Source organism: Elephantulus edwardii, unplaced genomic scaffold, assembly GCF_000299155.1.
Source record: "Elephantulus edwardii isolate Elephantulus edwardi_28Jun2011 unplaced genomic scaffold, EleEdw1.0 scaffold00160, whole genome shotgun sequence".
NCBI lineage: Eukaryota > Metazoa > Chordata > Mammalia > Macroscelidea > Macroscelididae > Elephantulus > Elephantulus edwardii.
This window is the reverse complement of record NW_006399910.1, coordinates 3520786-3536771: the sequence shown is the minus strand read 5'-3', so window position 1 is coordinate 3536771 and position 15986 is coordinate 3520786. Positions and strand designations below refer to the sequence as shown.

General features: G+C 38.2%; 1 pseudogene; it reads left to right on the top strand.

Annotated features, from left to right (window-relative positions):
* Nucleotides 1–5575: 5575 nt before the first annotated feature.
* On the top strand, nt 5576–6202 carry LOC102868702 (annotated as a pseudogene).
* The last annotated feature ends 9784 nt before the right edge of the window (nt 6203–15986 follow it).

The following is a 15986-nucleotide window of genomic DNA, read 5'->3' as shown; positions in this document are numbered from 1 at the left end:
TTGTCTTTGCAGTATGCACACTGGTCTTTGTCCAACTGCAGTTTCTTTTCATATTGCTTCGATCCCTTAGTGCCCAGGTGCCCTGTCTGTCTAGACCCTACTCTATCTCTTTCTTTTTCACTCACTACTGTGGCCAAGATTTTTGTTAAATTCCTCTCTTGACGGTGGTCTCGCCGGTCCTCACATTCCTCTCTTTCTTTTCTCTCTCTGCCCTCTCTTCCTCTGTCTCCCTCTTGTGGTACACTTTCTCAGCTTCTTTCACTACATCCCTCAATGTAAAATCTTGTAACCCCTCTATGCGCTGTAGTTTTTTTCCTGTTGTCTGGAGCAGACTGTCCAATGAAGGCCATAACTACTGCTGCTTTCTGTTCCGCTGACGCGGGGTCAAAGGGAGTGTATCTCTTATAGGCATCCATTAGTATTTCTAGGAACATGGAGGGGGGTTCGGTAGGTCCTTGAAGGACTTCTCTTACCTTAGCCAAATTAGTGGGGTGTCGCGCAGCCCCTCTGAGAGCCGCTACAAGAGCCTGGCGGTAAGCGGATAGCTGCTCCCTACCTTCAGCAGTGTTATAATCCCAGTTGGGGCGAACGAGAGGAAATCCCGCATCCATGGCAGCAGGAGTCTGGACTGGTTGTCCTGCAGCATCTTGGACGTTTTTCCTGGCTTCCATCTGAATTCTCTCTTGCTCCTCAGTAGTGAAGAGGACCTGGAGAAGTTGCTGGCAATCATCCCACGTGGGTTGTTGAGAGAACATGAGGGACTCAATTAGTCCAATAAGCCCTGTGGGGTTATCTGAAAAGAAAGGATGGTTAGCCTTCCAATTATAGAGGTCAGCAGAGGAAAATGGTCAATACTGGAGGGGTTGGAGTTTTCCTGGCTCTGGGGGCCCTCCGTACGCTCATAAGGGGAGAGCCACAGTGGAATCTGGGCTCTCCAGACCCCTCCGACTGTGAGTCCCCCATGCTGGTCCCTGGGGGGCACTCACAAGGATGGGGGGACCGGGATCAACCTGGCCCTGATATGGGGGAGGATTGTGGCGCATCTCAGGCCACTGAGGTGGATTTTCAATCTCAGGATAAATTTTGGGTGGTGCCGATGGCACAGCTTCTGGGGCCAGAAGAACTCTGGACTCAGAAGTTCGGGTTTTTAGGGCTAATGCGTGCGGAGGGGTGGTATGTTTCTTCAAAACCCAAGGTTTTACCGACAGCGGTGGATTCTGCACTAAATCCTGCCACACGATGATGTATGGCTGTTGGTCAGGATGCACGTTTGGTCCTTCCTGGAAAACAAGATCTTTAACTGCCAAAATGATTGTTAAGTCAAATGCGCCCTCTGGTGGCCAACCGACTCCCAGTGTGGGCCTCTCAGAGTTATAGAAGGTTTGCCAAGGTCCTTTTCTAACGTGAACAGAGAGATTATTAGCCCTGGTTCTTACTTCAGAAAAATGGCCTAAAGTCAGGGATAGGAGTGTCGTCATAGTCTGTCCCATATTAGTCGCCCACAGAACACAGCAGACACTCACAAGAAATACAAGATACACAAGAAGCTCTCTTTGTGACAACCAATTGAAAGCTGCTTCAGACGGGGGAGCCCTCCGGGCCCCTCCTCTCCGGGGGGACACTCTAAGTCCCTCAGACGGACCAGTGACTATTAAAGCCTCTGGATCCGTATTCCACCCAAAGGGATGTCTCCCTAGGGCTGTGACTCGTGGTTTTTCAATCACGTCTGCTTTCGCCACAGTTGTCCAGCCCTAGCGGGCGCACAACAGCCACAGACTGAAAGTAAGCTGAAAATAAAACAGACTTACGAACACACAGGTTTGGCGGCGTCTCACAGACAAAGAAATTTTAGAGGATCCTCTTACCTCCAAGTGGCTGACTGGCGCGTTGCAGGGGTGACTGCTTGATCCCGGACGACCCTCAAATGAAAGACCCGAAACTAGGGCTTTTCCCAGACCGGGCGTGACCCCGAGCAACTCACACCAGATCCACTCACTGCAATCACAAGAGGCTTTATTGACAAAGCTTCGGGACGACTTGTATCTCACGCAGGAGACAGGGAAGTCTACCCCGAGCCCAAAAAAGCAAGGGAATTTATACAAGGTCTAGGGGTTCTTTGGCGTGGAATTAGCTCATTGGCTCTTTGGAAAAGGAGAAGTTCAATTTTAGGTCAGTTACCTGCTGCTGACATTAGTTAAAATATGGTTTTTGCCAGTAATTATTTGTTCAGTTTGTGGTCAGCTAGTTCCTGGAACACAAACATTCACATAAGATCAAAGGTATAGGTTCTTACAATACTTGGGTGTGGGGACATTGTTTAAAAAATTTTCCTTTCAGAGCGACCAACAAAGATAAAAATAATTTAGAAAAGAAAGATACTATTCCCAACAAACATAACAGGGAAACACAGAGATCATGTCACCAATCATAAGCAACAACTCATTCGAGAACTTAAATGTCTACTATCAGGAGATTGTAGCAAAGATCTCAAGCACCTCACCTACTCTTAGTATCAGTTAAGACCTGCTAGGGAAATGGAGTTTTCTTTTGGAATAAGCAGAATAAGTTGAGACTATTTGAGAAGTCTGTATTTGTACCATTGAGAGGAAGTTACAAGGTGCATCATCTCACTTGTGTATATAGTGTGCTATGAAAGGAAGCCTACTTGAGATTCAGAACTTTCAATACTGCCCAACAGTAATGAGAACATTCTCTAATCTCCTGTGGTATTTGTGTAAGAAGCTTAGAAAGTTGCAGTAATGTGCTTCTTTTATACTCCCAGATAAGATGGAACAGGCCAGAATTCTAGCACTTAGCAAACAGTAAAAACAAGACATAGAATTCAGTGGCAATGGAGATCAAGTTGGGAAATTAAACTACTGTCAAACTATAGTGAGCTATGCCATTAACACAAACACTGTGTTTCTCCACCAGCCACAGTTTAGGAGAGGCATGGGAGTTGGAACTAACTCCAAGGTTGTGAATTTCGGTTTTCTTTTAGTGTCTCCACTTGGTGGGAGGAAGTCATGAAACTACTTCCTCAGTTGAAAGGGAATTCAGATGAAAACAAAGCATAGATAACATGAGTTTCAAAATGCTAAAGATTCATTTGAAAATCATTTGTCAAAAAACAAAATTATCTCAAACTGAGTGAAAAGGCTCAATAAATAAATGCCAATGTTATGATGACAGATATAATGCAATTATCCAACTAAAATCTTAAAGCACTCATCATTAACAACATCATTAAAACAATGGACATATTTAAGACAAAAAAAGTCTAAGAAAAGGAAAGGTAAGAGGAAGAATCATCAAGGAACCACACACACACACACACACAGAGCTGACATTTATTATTGAAAGTTTAAATAAATTTTGGAATGTGTTAAAGGTTGTGTCCAACAGAATGGCAAGTACAAGGACATAGGAAAGAATCTGTAAAGAAAGAAGAAAAGAATTATAGGCACACTTGTCTATGAAGTGTCTCTCCCTCTACACAGATCTTTGATTTCTTTCATCAACATTTGTAATTATGTAGCCAACCACAAGTTGAAACATTTGGGAGTGAATCTAACTAGAGATACAAATTACATACAAATATAACTACAGGACATTTCTTCAAGAGACAATTAAAAACCTAAAAAAATTGAAAAAAATGTATCCTTTTCATGGATAGGAAGACTCAATATTGTGAAAATGACAATTAAAAGCAATCTACATGCTCAATGCAATATCAGTACAGATACCAAATTCCTTTTTAAAGGATATCAAAAAGGAAATTGTAAATTTTATTTGGATAGGCAAGAGACCCTGAGTAAGCAAAACGCTTTTGAGAAACAAAGATGAAGTGGGAAGCATAGCACTCCCTGACCTCAAAACCTACTACACAGCAGTAGTAATAAAAACAGCATAGTACAGATATAATGACAGGCCCATAGACCAATGGAATAGAAATGAGAACCCTGAAACAGACCCAGCTCTCTATGGTCAACTGATATATAATAAGGAAATAGAACTTATCAAATGGGGAAATAACAACCTTTTCAACAAGTGGTGCTGGCAAATCTGGACTGCTTCCTGTAGAAAGCAGAAACACAATCAACGACTCACACCATACACAGAAATCAACTAAAGATGGATCACAGACCTGGAAGTAAAACCCCAAACCGTAAAGTTCAAAAGAAACAAACTGAGATCAAGCTTAGAAGCTCTAGTCTATAGTATAAAGCTCTAGTCTATGGTAGTGAACAGCTAGAAATGTACAATCTGAAGAGGATAAAATTAATGAATGAAACCTTATAATGATTAAATCCCTGTGTTCATCAAAGCCTTTTCCCAACAGGGTGAAAAGAAAACCTACTAAGTAGGAAAAAACTTTTGGCAATACCATCTCAGAAAAGAGTCTCATAACAAAAGTTTATAAAATAGTCCTAGGCCTCCACAAGTAAAAGTCTGATAATACAAAATGGGCAAAAGACATGGAAAGAATTTTAACAAAGGAAGATATTCAAATAGCCAACAGACATATGAAGAAATGCTTCAAATCACTGGCAATAAGAGAGAGACAAGTAAATCAAAACCACAGTGAGATACCATCTTACTCTAGTAGCAATGGCAATGTTTAACAGGACAAAATGTAATAGATGTTGGAGAGTATGTGGTGAGATTGGAACTCTTCTACATTGTTGGTGGAAGACAGTTTTATGCTTCCTCAAAAAGCTGAACATAGAAATACCATAAGACCCAGATATTCTACTGCTTGGATTATACCCTGAGAAAATGAGAACTGAGGCACAAACAGAAACTTTGACACCAATGTTCCTATAACAGCATTATTAACCATCACAATAACGTGGAAACAGCCCAAATGTCCAACCACAATTGAATAGATTGGGAAATTATGGTACATTGACACAATGGAATATTATGTAGTATGCAGGATCAGTTATTTGGTAGATTACTACCTAACTTGGAAGGAAGTGGAGAGCATTATGCTGATTGAACTAACTCAGTCCCATAAGGACAAATACTGTATACAACCATTATTGTAGAATGAGTATGAGGATCCAAGACAAGGGGAGGGTGGAAGCAGAGGAATGAGGATGGGCAGAGAAGGGGAGATTAATCACAGGGTAGTACAATTTGACAGAGGGAGGGGTGAAGGAATTGGAAAGATTCAGTGTGAAAAACAATGTGTTCAAATTTTGTAAATAAATCAGTATATATAAAAAGAAAAAAAATTGTAAGTTTCAGAATACAGACCCTATACATGCTTTGTTAAGTCTGTGTCTAAGCATTTAGTTTTCTTTAAAGCAATTAAAAAGGCGTTTGTATTTTACTATGGAACACTTCAGTTCGTTCTTTAATCCCCTAATATCAAATTTAGTGAATAATTACAGCAAACTTCACAAGGTCTGGTAAAATTATACTCAGAAAAACCCATTACCAAGTGACAAAATTTATTTGTACTGAGTTTCAAGTACATAGAGGGTAATTCTCCAATTTCTTTCATATACAGATGAGCTGTTTCTTCATTTAAAATTGGAATTTAGCTCTTTCCAGGCAGCGCGGAGCCATGGGCATCTCCCGGGACAACTGGCACAAGCGCCGCAAGACCGGGGGCAAGAGAAAGCCCTACCACAAGAAGCGGAAGTATGAGCTGAGACGCCCGGCTGCCAACACTAAGAATGGCCCCCGACGTATACACACAGTTCGTGTGAGAGGAGGCAACAAGAAGTACCGTGCCCTAAGATTGGATGTGGGGAACTTCTCCTGGGGCTCTGAATGTTGTACTCGTAAAACAAGGATAAGTGATGTTGTCTACAACGCCTCCAATAATGAACTGGTCCGAACCAAGACCCTCGTGAAGAACTGCATCGTGCTCATTGACAGTACACCATACCACCAGTGGTATGAGTCCCACTATATGCTACCCCTGGGTCGCAAGAAGGGGGCTAAGCTGACTCCTGAGGAGGAAGAGATTTTAAACAAAAAGTGATCAAAGAGAACTCAGAAAAAATACGATGAAAGGAAAAAGAATGCAAAAATCAGCAGTCTTCTAGAGGAGCAATTCCAACAGGGCAAGCTTCTTGCATGTATTGCTTCCCAGGCAGGCCAGTGTGGCCGCGCAGATGGTTATGTGCTAGAGGGCAAGGAGCTGGAATTCTACCTGAGAAAAATCAAGGCACGGAAAGGCAAATAAATCTCCCTCCCATTTTAGCTCATGTATTAATAAAAAAAAAATGGAATTTAGACAAAAAGGACACAGTTTCCTTCTGGCTTTCTAAACCAAATTAGTATGTGCAGTTTACGTCTTCCTTCAAATTCTAATCTTTGAAAATCGAATCAGCCAAATGTTTTTCTCCAAATATTGTATTATCTCATCAAAATTATCTTCTTGTCGGTTTTCCTACATTTCTAATGTAAATTACTTTTATATTAAACTTAACATATTGCTTGCATGAGCAATATTTTCTTTCTATCATCTCTTAAGTATATTCATGATCTTATTTGTAGTATCAAATTAGTTATGGAGTATTACTCTGTAAACTAGCATTCAGGTATATTAATTACAGATTGATTCATGAAGAAAATGCTTAATTGTCACTATTTCTTGCCTGATTTCAGAATTCTTTTGAGAAACCACTTTGAACATACTTAATTATCCTGGAAGGAATAATTTCAATGTTAAGAAATACAAACTAATCATTGAGAAAAGATCAGTCTCTTATTTGCACAAAATGAAATTCTGGAAAATTATTTTAAAATATGATAAGTTATAAACTGTTAATTTATGAATTATGTGTACCTTATTAGATAGCCAAAATTTATGGAAATTCCTTTTTACAACTAAAGAAATTAATAAATTTTCTTTTTAAACTACATTATGTTTAAAGTTTATAAGTATAAGTCTATGCTTATGTTTATAAGCAAGAGCAGTACAAATGTAAAAGAAATCTATAAATATACATCTTTTCAACAAAATGTAAAGGAAAAAATAAGTAATATTAACAATTGAAAAGTCAACAAAGTTCACCTTCACTTTGGTAGATAGAATTATCTTGTTCATCAATATCATGGATCCTGAGAGTAATAAAAATCCATCTATTTTGGATTTTGAGAGAAGTAAAACACATGGATTGATTTTGTAAACTTCTTTGTGATTGTAAACTATTCATGTTCTAATAACATTCCACAATTGTTATTCACACAAACTTTGGGAAGTTGCTATCTCTGGAAGGTAATCTCAGGTATTTTGTTTTTAAATTTCATTATAAAGAGTTGTTCCTGTAAGGAACAGATTCAGTTATCATACTAACCACCTTCTTCAAAGAGATATTTCTTTTAGAAAGACTTCAAAAATTTATTATGGCAGTCTTTTTGATCACTTTCTCCATATACTAATTTGCAAGCACCATTACTTTTATCACATATATTCATATTAATATGATTTATTTATTTTCTGCCTCAACTCTAAATTACAAGGTATAATTGAATTATCATAAAACATACTATAGACTAAGACAATTGTCAACACAGAATAGGGGAACAGTACATGGTTTAGAATAAGGGAAGGTGTATGTCAGAGTTGTGTGCTTTCCCCATATTTATTTAATCTGCGTGTTCTACATCATTCAATAAAATGGACTACGTGTTGTAGAATTTGGCATCAAGATTGGAAGAAGGCTCATCAAAAACTGACTTTTTGCAGATTGCCCAACTTAGTTCTCTGAAAGTGAAGAGGACTTGAAACATTGCCACAGAAGATTAGAAGCTCCCACTTTCCACATAGATTATATCTGAACAACAATAAAATTAAAATCTCACCACTAGACCAATAGGAAACAACCCAAAAGATGGAACAAAGATTGAAATTGTCAATGATTTAGTTTTACTTGAATTCACAATCAACCTTCATAGTAACAGTACTGAAGAAATCAAGAGATACGTGGGTTGTTTGACCCAACCCATGATATTTTCAACTGTTTCTCGTGTGTGTAAAAATTGGACCAATAAATAAGGCTGACAGAAGAATTGATGCCTTTGAATTATGATGTTGGTTAAAAGTGCTGAATAACACATGGAAACCGAAAGAACCAATAGTCTTGGAAGAAATGCAGCCAATGTGCTCCACAGAGGCAAGGAGGGTAAAACATCATCTCACATGCTTTGGATTTGTTTTCAGTTGGAACTAAGTTCTTGGAAAATGAAATAATGCTATGAAAGGTAGAAGGCCAGAGAAAGAGAAGAAGACTTTCAAGAAGTTAGATTAACAATAATTATCATGTTCTAATAATCCACAGTTGTTATTCACACAAACTTTGGGAAGTTGCTATCTCTGGAAGGTAATCTCAGGTATTTTGTTTTTAAATTTCATTATAAAGAGTTGTTCCTGTAAGGAACAGATTCAGTTATCATACTAACCACCTTCTTCAACTTCAGTATGGATTGAGGCTCAATGTCAAGAAGACAAAGATTCTCACCATTGGACGAACTGGCAGGATCAGGATGGATGGTGAAGAGACTGAGATTGTTCACAGCTTTAGTCTGCTTGACTCCATAGTCAACACTCTTTGCACTACCAGCCAGGAAATTAAAAGACGTATTTGCATGGGAAAGTCTGCTGTTAGGGACCTCTCCAAAGTTCTGAAGAGCAATGGTGTCTCTCTGGAGACTAAAGTGCATCTGATACAGGCCATGGTCTTTACAATCACTTGTTATGCATCAGAAAGCTGGACAATGACTAGGGAGGATAGAAGGAGAATTGATGCCTTTGAGCTGTGTTGCTGGAGAAGAGTATTGAGGGAACCATGGACTGCTAGGAAAACAAACAGATTCATACTAGAGAGGGTGAAACTGGGTGGCTCCTTGGAGGCAAGGATTCTGAAGCTTCATCTGACATACTCTGGACATGTTGTAAAGAGGGGCCAGTCCTTGGAGAGGGCTATCATGCTTGGGAGGGTGGACGAACAGCGCAGGAGAAGAAGGACCTATATGAGGTGGATTGATTCAGTGACTGGGGTAATAGGGATGGGTCTATCAGAGACAGTGCAATTCGCATAGGACAGAGCAGAGTTTAGGGCTATTGTCCATAGGGTCACTATGAGTCGCAAGCAACTCAATGGCACATAACAACATCAAGTACAGATTTGAGACCTTGAACACTAATGAATAAAAGACCAGTTGAGTTACGGAAGGATAACAGCAATATCATCCATGAAGAAGAATGCAAGAGACAGAGTTGGAAGAAAATAACAAAACAGATGTCAGAAGGTATTTTTAATATTACACTAGAATGACAAGCAGCCAAAGGAAATACAGGAAATCAAGAAGTTTAGGAGCTTAACAGAAGATATCAAAGGGCAGCTAGAGAAAACAAAGCCAAATATTATAACAAAACATGCCAAGAGCTGGAGTCAGAAAATGCAAAGTTATAAATTCACTTGGTATTCCTCGAACTGAAGGAAAAGATGAATAAATTCAAGCTTCGAGTTACAATACTTAAGGTATCCTGGATAAAATATTGAATGATCCAGGAAACATTAAAGAAGATGGAAAAAGTGCAGTCACTGTACCAAAAAGAATTAATTGACATAGAAAAATTTAATTAAAAAAATCATGTGATCAAGGAAAAAATAGTGATGGAGAAAACTAAAGCTGGTCTGGGACTTGATGAACCAATTGATATATTTTAACAAACAGATGCAGCCTCATATGTACTCACAAGATTATGTCAAGAAATGTGAAAGACAGCTAACTACCTGGCCAAGAGACTGGAAGTGAGCCATATTTATTCTCATTTCTAACAAAGGTTTGTAGAATTAATACAATGAAGTATAGTAATTATTAAACAATATCACTAATAACGCACAAGGAAAATCCTGCTAAAGATTATCCAAAAATGACCCGAACAGTACTGAAACAGATAATTGCCAGAAACACAAGCTGGGTTTAGATGAGGCTGTGGCACTAGAGACATAATTTCCAAGGTCATACGGATCTTGTATGAAAGCAAAGGTTACAAGAAGAATGTCTATTTGTGTTTTATTAACCACGTAAAGTCATTTGACTGTGTAGATTAGAACAAATTGTAGCTAATCTTGAGAAGAATGGAAATTCCAGAGCACTTGATGTGCTCATGCAGATCCTATACTTAGACTAGGAAACAGTAGTACAAGCAGAGCAAGGAAACAATGCATGGTTCAAAATCAAGGAAAGAGTACAACACAGGGGAAAGAGTCTTTTCTCCTTATCTTTTCAATCTATATGTGGAACAGATCATTCAGGAGACTGGACTTCATTTGCATATTCTTCTGTAGCTATTCAAATAATTTCACATTGATATCTCTCTCTTTTTTTCTCTATCTGGTGTATATTCATTGGGTCTGCTTTTTTAGGTGAAAGGTTATTTTGCTTTTTTCATGATGATTGAGGGAGACTGCTGCTTTCTTGACATTATTTGAGTCTTATTAGAAGTGTTAGGTGGTTGTAACTATATAATGTCCCAGGATTTGGCAATGCTATGGAATGGACCTGTATACTGGTGATCTTCCCATGTTTCCTTGATGCAGAATGATTGCTGCCCTCCAGAATCTGCAGTTCCAACTGAGCTTTCCCTTTTGACCTTAAGAAATCCCATGTGATGTAGCTAGACAACAGTGTTCAAGGCCAAAGTAGCTCTCTTCTCTACTCTATGAGACAGCTTAGTGGCAAGTCCTTGAGTTCATTCTCGTAAAAGTTGCAGGTAATGTCTTGACAGGTTTTGTAAGTTGGTGTTCTCCCTTATTTTTTGACACAATGGTCCCAGGCCTAAGGGCCCTAATCTATGAAAGGAAATGGATCAATACAGCAGTGGGAGACAAGGTTTGGTGGTGGATCTTCCCTAGTCCAAGGAGATGGACTGATCACTCTGCAGGGCTCCACCTCATCCTTCAGGTCTCCACCTCATCTGTGGAGCTGAAGGGGCAAAAGTGTAAATCACTGCCTCACCTCCAAAAGAAAACAGACCAATATTGCAGCAGGAATAGGGGTTTGAAGACAGGTTTTCTCTAGTCCAAGAAATTGAGCTTATCTCTCTGCAGGTCTCCAACCAGTCCAGGAACTGCCAGGCAGGAGTGTGTGTGGGGTTAAATAAATTACTTCCTTTCTTGTGAAAGGAAATGGACCAGTATCATGGTGGAAGGTGGGGTCTGGCAGTAGGTGTACCTCAGTCTAAGGTGAATGGGCCAGCATCTCTGCAGGGCTTTGCCCTGTCCTGGGAGCTGGTGATGAGTTGAGGTGGGGTGGGAGTAAATCACTTTCTCAGTTGTGAAAGGAAATAGACTATCCTCATCTTTTGATTTTTTGACTGTTGATTCCAAGAGAGCTGATAAATATATGATTGTTAACAACTTCAATCTGTTCTCTACCTACCATGGTGTTGCCAGTTGGCCTGTTGGTGAGAATCTTTGTTTTCTTAAAGCTGGTCTTCCTTGAGCTTATGTAGCAAGTATTTCAAGTCCTCCTTAGTTTCAGCAAAGTTGTGTTATCTGCATGACATAGATTGTTGAAAAGTCTTCCTCCAATTCTTATTCCACATTCCTCTTCATGAAATTCAGCTTCCTGGACAATCTGTTCTAAAGGTAGAGACAGTCTACCTTTATGTTTCTTTAAAAAGTTATTTTCAATGAATAAATCATTGATTGTACAGAATTCTGTCACTGTATCTCCAGTCTCATTTCTATCACCAGGTCTGTGTTTTCCAAAGGAATAAATCTTAACAACATTATTATTTATTATTTTACTTGTTGAAATGATGCACTTCCCAGTCTAAGTTAAACCTCCATTAGGACTCTGCTTTACATTTTCTCCTACCATCTAGGTACTCTTGTCTTCATAAACATTCCTATAAATTATTCCTATTTCAAGAATTCTTAATACCTACTCAGTATTTCCTATCTTGTCACATACATTTATTGAGGTAAATACACAACTAAACAATCTTCTAGTTGATCTAGACATATAACAACTCATGTGTTTAAGAAAAGGATTGTGTTGTACAGAGATTTTTTCTTTCTTAGATGTCTATTTGTGTTTTAATAACTGTGCAAAGGCATTAGTCTGTGTGAATTATAGCAAACAAACTATGACTAACATTGAGAAGAATGAGAATCTCAAAATATTTAATACTATTCATATGAAACATAGACCTAGCCCAAGAATTTTATGGCTGATTTTTTTTTTAATAAATGGGCAGGTATTTCATTCAAGGTGTCATTTAATGAACTGAGATCTAATGATGAGCATATGAGTACCTTACTGGATCATTAGTGAGTTACTTAAATTCTTTGAGGTCTAACTTTTAGATCTAATTTTAAAAGTTCTCCTGAGATGATGATGGTAATTGAATAATATTAAATATCCTTTGTATAAAAAAAGGTGTTGAGTCAATTGTACTCATAGTAATCCTACATTAAATAGAACAAAGCTATATATAGTCCTGTATCATCTTCTCAATTGTATTGGTGTGTGAATTCATTATTCGAGTCACGTTGTTAATCATCTCATTGAAGATCTTAATTTTTTTTTCTTTATGTATTCTGTCTCCATACCTTTTGAATCTGTACGCAGAACACATCATCTGAGATGCTGGGCTGTACGAAGAGGAATGTAGCATCAAGATTGGTGGAAGAGTCATGAAGAACCTGCGTTGTGCAGATGACACAACCCTGCTTGCTGAAACTGAGGAGGACCTGAAGCGCTTGCTGTAGAACGTCAAGGACTGCAGCCTCCTATATGGATTGAAGCTCAACATCAAGAAAACAAAGATTCTCACCACTGGGCCAATTGGCAGCATCAGTATGGATGGTGAAGAGACCGAGATAGTTAACAGTTTTAGTTTGCTTGGCTCCACAATCAACACTCTTGGTAACAGCAGCCAGGAAATCAAGAGATGAATTGCATTGGGAAAGTCAGCTGTCAAGGACCTCTCAAGAGTACTGAAGAACAACGATGTCAGGCTGGAGACTAAGGTGTCTTTTCAATTAAGTGCTATGCATCATAGAGTTGGACAGTGAATAGGGTTGATAGAAAGAAAATTGATGCCTTTGAGCTGGGGTGCTGGAGAAGAGTGTTGAATATACCATGGACTGCTAGGATAACAAACAGGTTTGTCCTGGAGAAGGTGAAGCCGGAATGCTCCTTGGAGTCAAGGATTCTGGAGCTTCATCTGACATAGTCCCTATGAACGGCAAACAACTCGATGGCACATAACAACAACCACAATGGGAATCCCTGAACACTTGGACATACTTATGCAAAGCCTATACTTGGACCAAGGGGCAGCCATCAGAACAGAGCAAGGAAACACTGCTTGGTTCAAATCAGGAAGGGTGTATTTCAGGAATGTGTCTTATCTCCATACCTTTTCAATCTATTTGCAGAACTGATCATTCAGGAGCCTGGACTCTGTGAGAAGGAATGTGGCATCAGAATTGGAGGAAGGCTCATCAACAATATCTGTTATGCAGATGACACAATCCTGCTTGCTGAAACTGATGAGATCCTGAAGCTTTTACAATTGAAGTTCAAGGACGGCAGCCTCCAATATGAACTGAAGTTCAACATCAAGAAAATGAAGATTCTCACCACTGCACCAATAGGCAGCATCATGATATATTTAGAAGACAGTTAATTATTCTAATTAAGACAGCTTAATCATCCACCTAATGTCATTGAGTTGATTCTGTTTCGTAAAAACTTAACACATAACTTTTGAGTCTATAAGTATGTATGAAAGGAGATTTCCCATCTCTCTCCCATGGAATAGCTTCTATATTCCAATCATTTACTTTACAGTTAGTAGTGCAACATGCCACATAATAGCCCAGAGCTCTTCTCTTTTTAATAAGTAAAAGCATTCAAATGTGTCAATCATAACAACTGATGAATAACTACTGGGAAGAATGAGAATTATAGGACAATTAATATTATTCATATTAAACCTATGCATCAGCTAAGAGACAATTCTTCAAACAGTACAAAGGGAAATCACATGGTCTGAAATCAGAGAAATGTGTGTATTAGATTTGTATGAATATTTGTGTGTACGTTCAATTCCTATACTGAGTAAATAAACCAAGAAAATTATCTCTATGACAAAGAATGTGGCATCAGATTTGGAAGAATATCCATTACCAATATACAATATGCAGATGGCACAGTCTTACCTGCAGAAAATAAAAATGTCTTGAAGTACTTAATAATGAAGCTCTAAGACTACAGTATTTAGTACCATAAATATTTATTAATATTTCCTTAGTATTATTGTTGTTCCTGTGTCCAATAAACTCAGAACCAACCCTCTGGTGGGTTTTCAGAGACGGTTAATCACACAGGAGGAAATTACCCTTTGTTCTCCTTTGGAGCAATTGATGACCTCGAACCACATGCCTTCGGGATTGCAGCACAGCTTCTAGCCACTAGGGAACCAGAGATCCCTCTTAGTATTATATTTCACTATTAAAATAAGCAAAATAAATTTTTAAAAAAACACACGCCTTAACAATTTCACCAATAAACAGAATCATGGTAAATGAAGAAAAGATTGAAATTTTTTATGTACTTAATTTTACTTGAATCTACAATATATGCTCATGAGAGGATTAGTCAATAAAATGAATGATATTATTGCATTGGGTTATCTGCTGCAAAAGAACTCTTTAAGTGCTGAAGACAAAAGATACCACGTTAGAACCAAAGTATGCCCGACTGAATAATGATATTTTAATTACTTCAAAATTTTGTAGAAGGTATACAATGAATAAGAGAATATGAGAAATATATTATACTGTTTAATAATGAACTGAAAAAAGAATTTCAAATATACCATGGACTACAAGAAAGGTTAAAAAGGAAAAAGCTCTTGAAAGAATACCAAGAATGCAAAATATTTCTTAGATGAGATAATGTCAAGGATTCTTGGCACATATCTTGGAAAAAATATAATCTGTGGCCAAACTCCAGAGAAGGAAATAATTCTTGGTATGTAGAGTCATTGTTGTTTGTTGTTATGTGCCATTGAGTCGTTTGCGACTCATAGCGACCCTATGTACAAGAGTTCTAAACACTGTTCTATCCTGTGCCAACCTAGCCATCTCAAACACACTTATTCCCACCGTTCCATTCACAGAATCGATCCATCTCATCGAAGGTCTTCCTCTCCTTCGCTGCCTCTCCACTCTGCCAAATATGATGTCCTTCTCCAAGGACCAGTCCCTCCTTGCAACATGCCCAAATTATGTCAGACAAAGCTTCAGAATCCTTGACTCCAAGGAGCATTCTGCCACCAGTCTGCTTTGGCATATACATTTATTCTTATATCATTGATGCAGAGAAATATTTTGTCACACATTAATTAAAAAAGAAAAACTAACTCACTGAGCTGACTTAATGTACTAATGAAACAATCTAGTTGAGAGATCAATGAAATATTGAAACACAATAAATAAAGATTCAATTGTATATAAAGTAGAAAAATTGTGACATAATTGACATACATAATGAATTTGATTTAAGAGATTTTGAGGGAATGACAAATCAAAAGCTTATAGATTCAGTAATGGAAAGAGGAATGAAAATATTTTTAAAAGTCTCTAATAACAAGCCTTTTTTTTTTCTAGAGGCAGAAACATTGAAGAAGGTGTGTGTTTCCCACCCGCTGGCTTCTATTTAGTGCCTGAGCCATATCCACATTATGAAAGGTAATCTGCTGTACTTAAAATTAAAGATTTTTAATTACTATTTTATACTGGTTTACTTATAAAGTTCAAATACATTGTTTCTCACACAAGATCATTTCTATTTATCTTACCCCTTCCCCTTATCAAATTGTGCAACACTGTGATCATTACCCCCTACCACTTCCATCCTCACTCCTCTGCTTCCACCCTTTCTGCCCACTTGGATCCTCATAGTCATTCTACAATAATGGTTTTACACAGTATTTG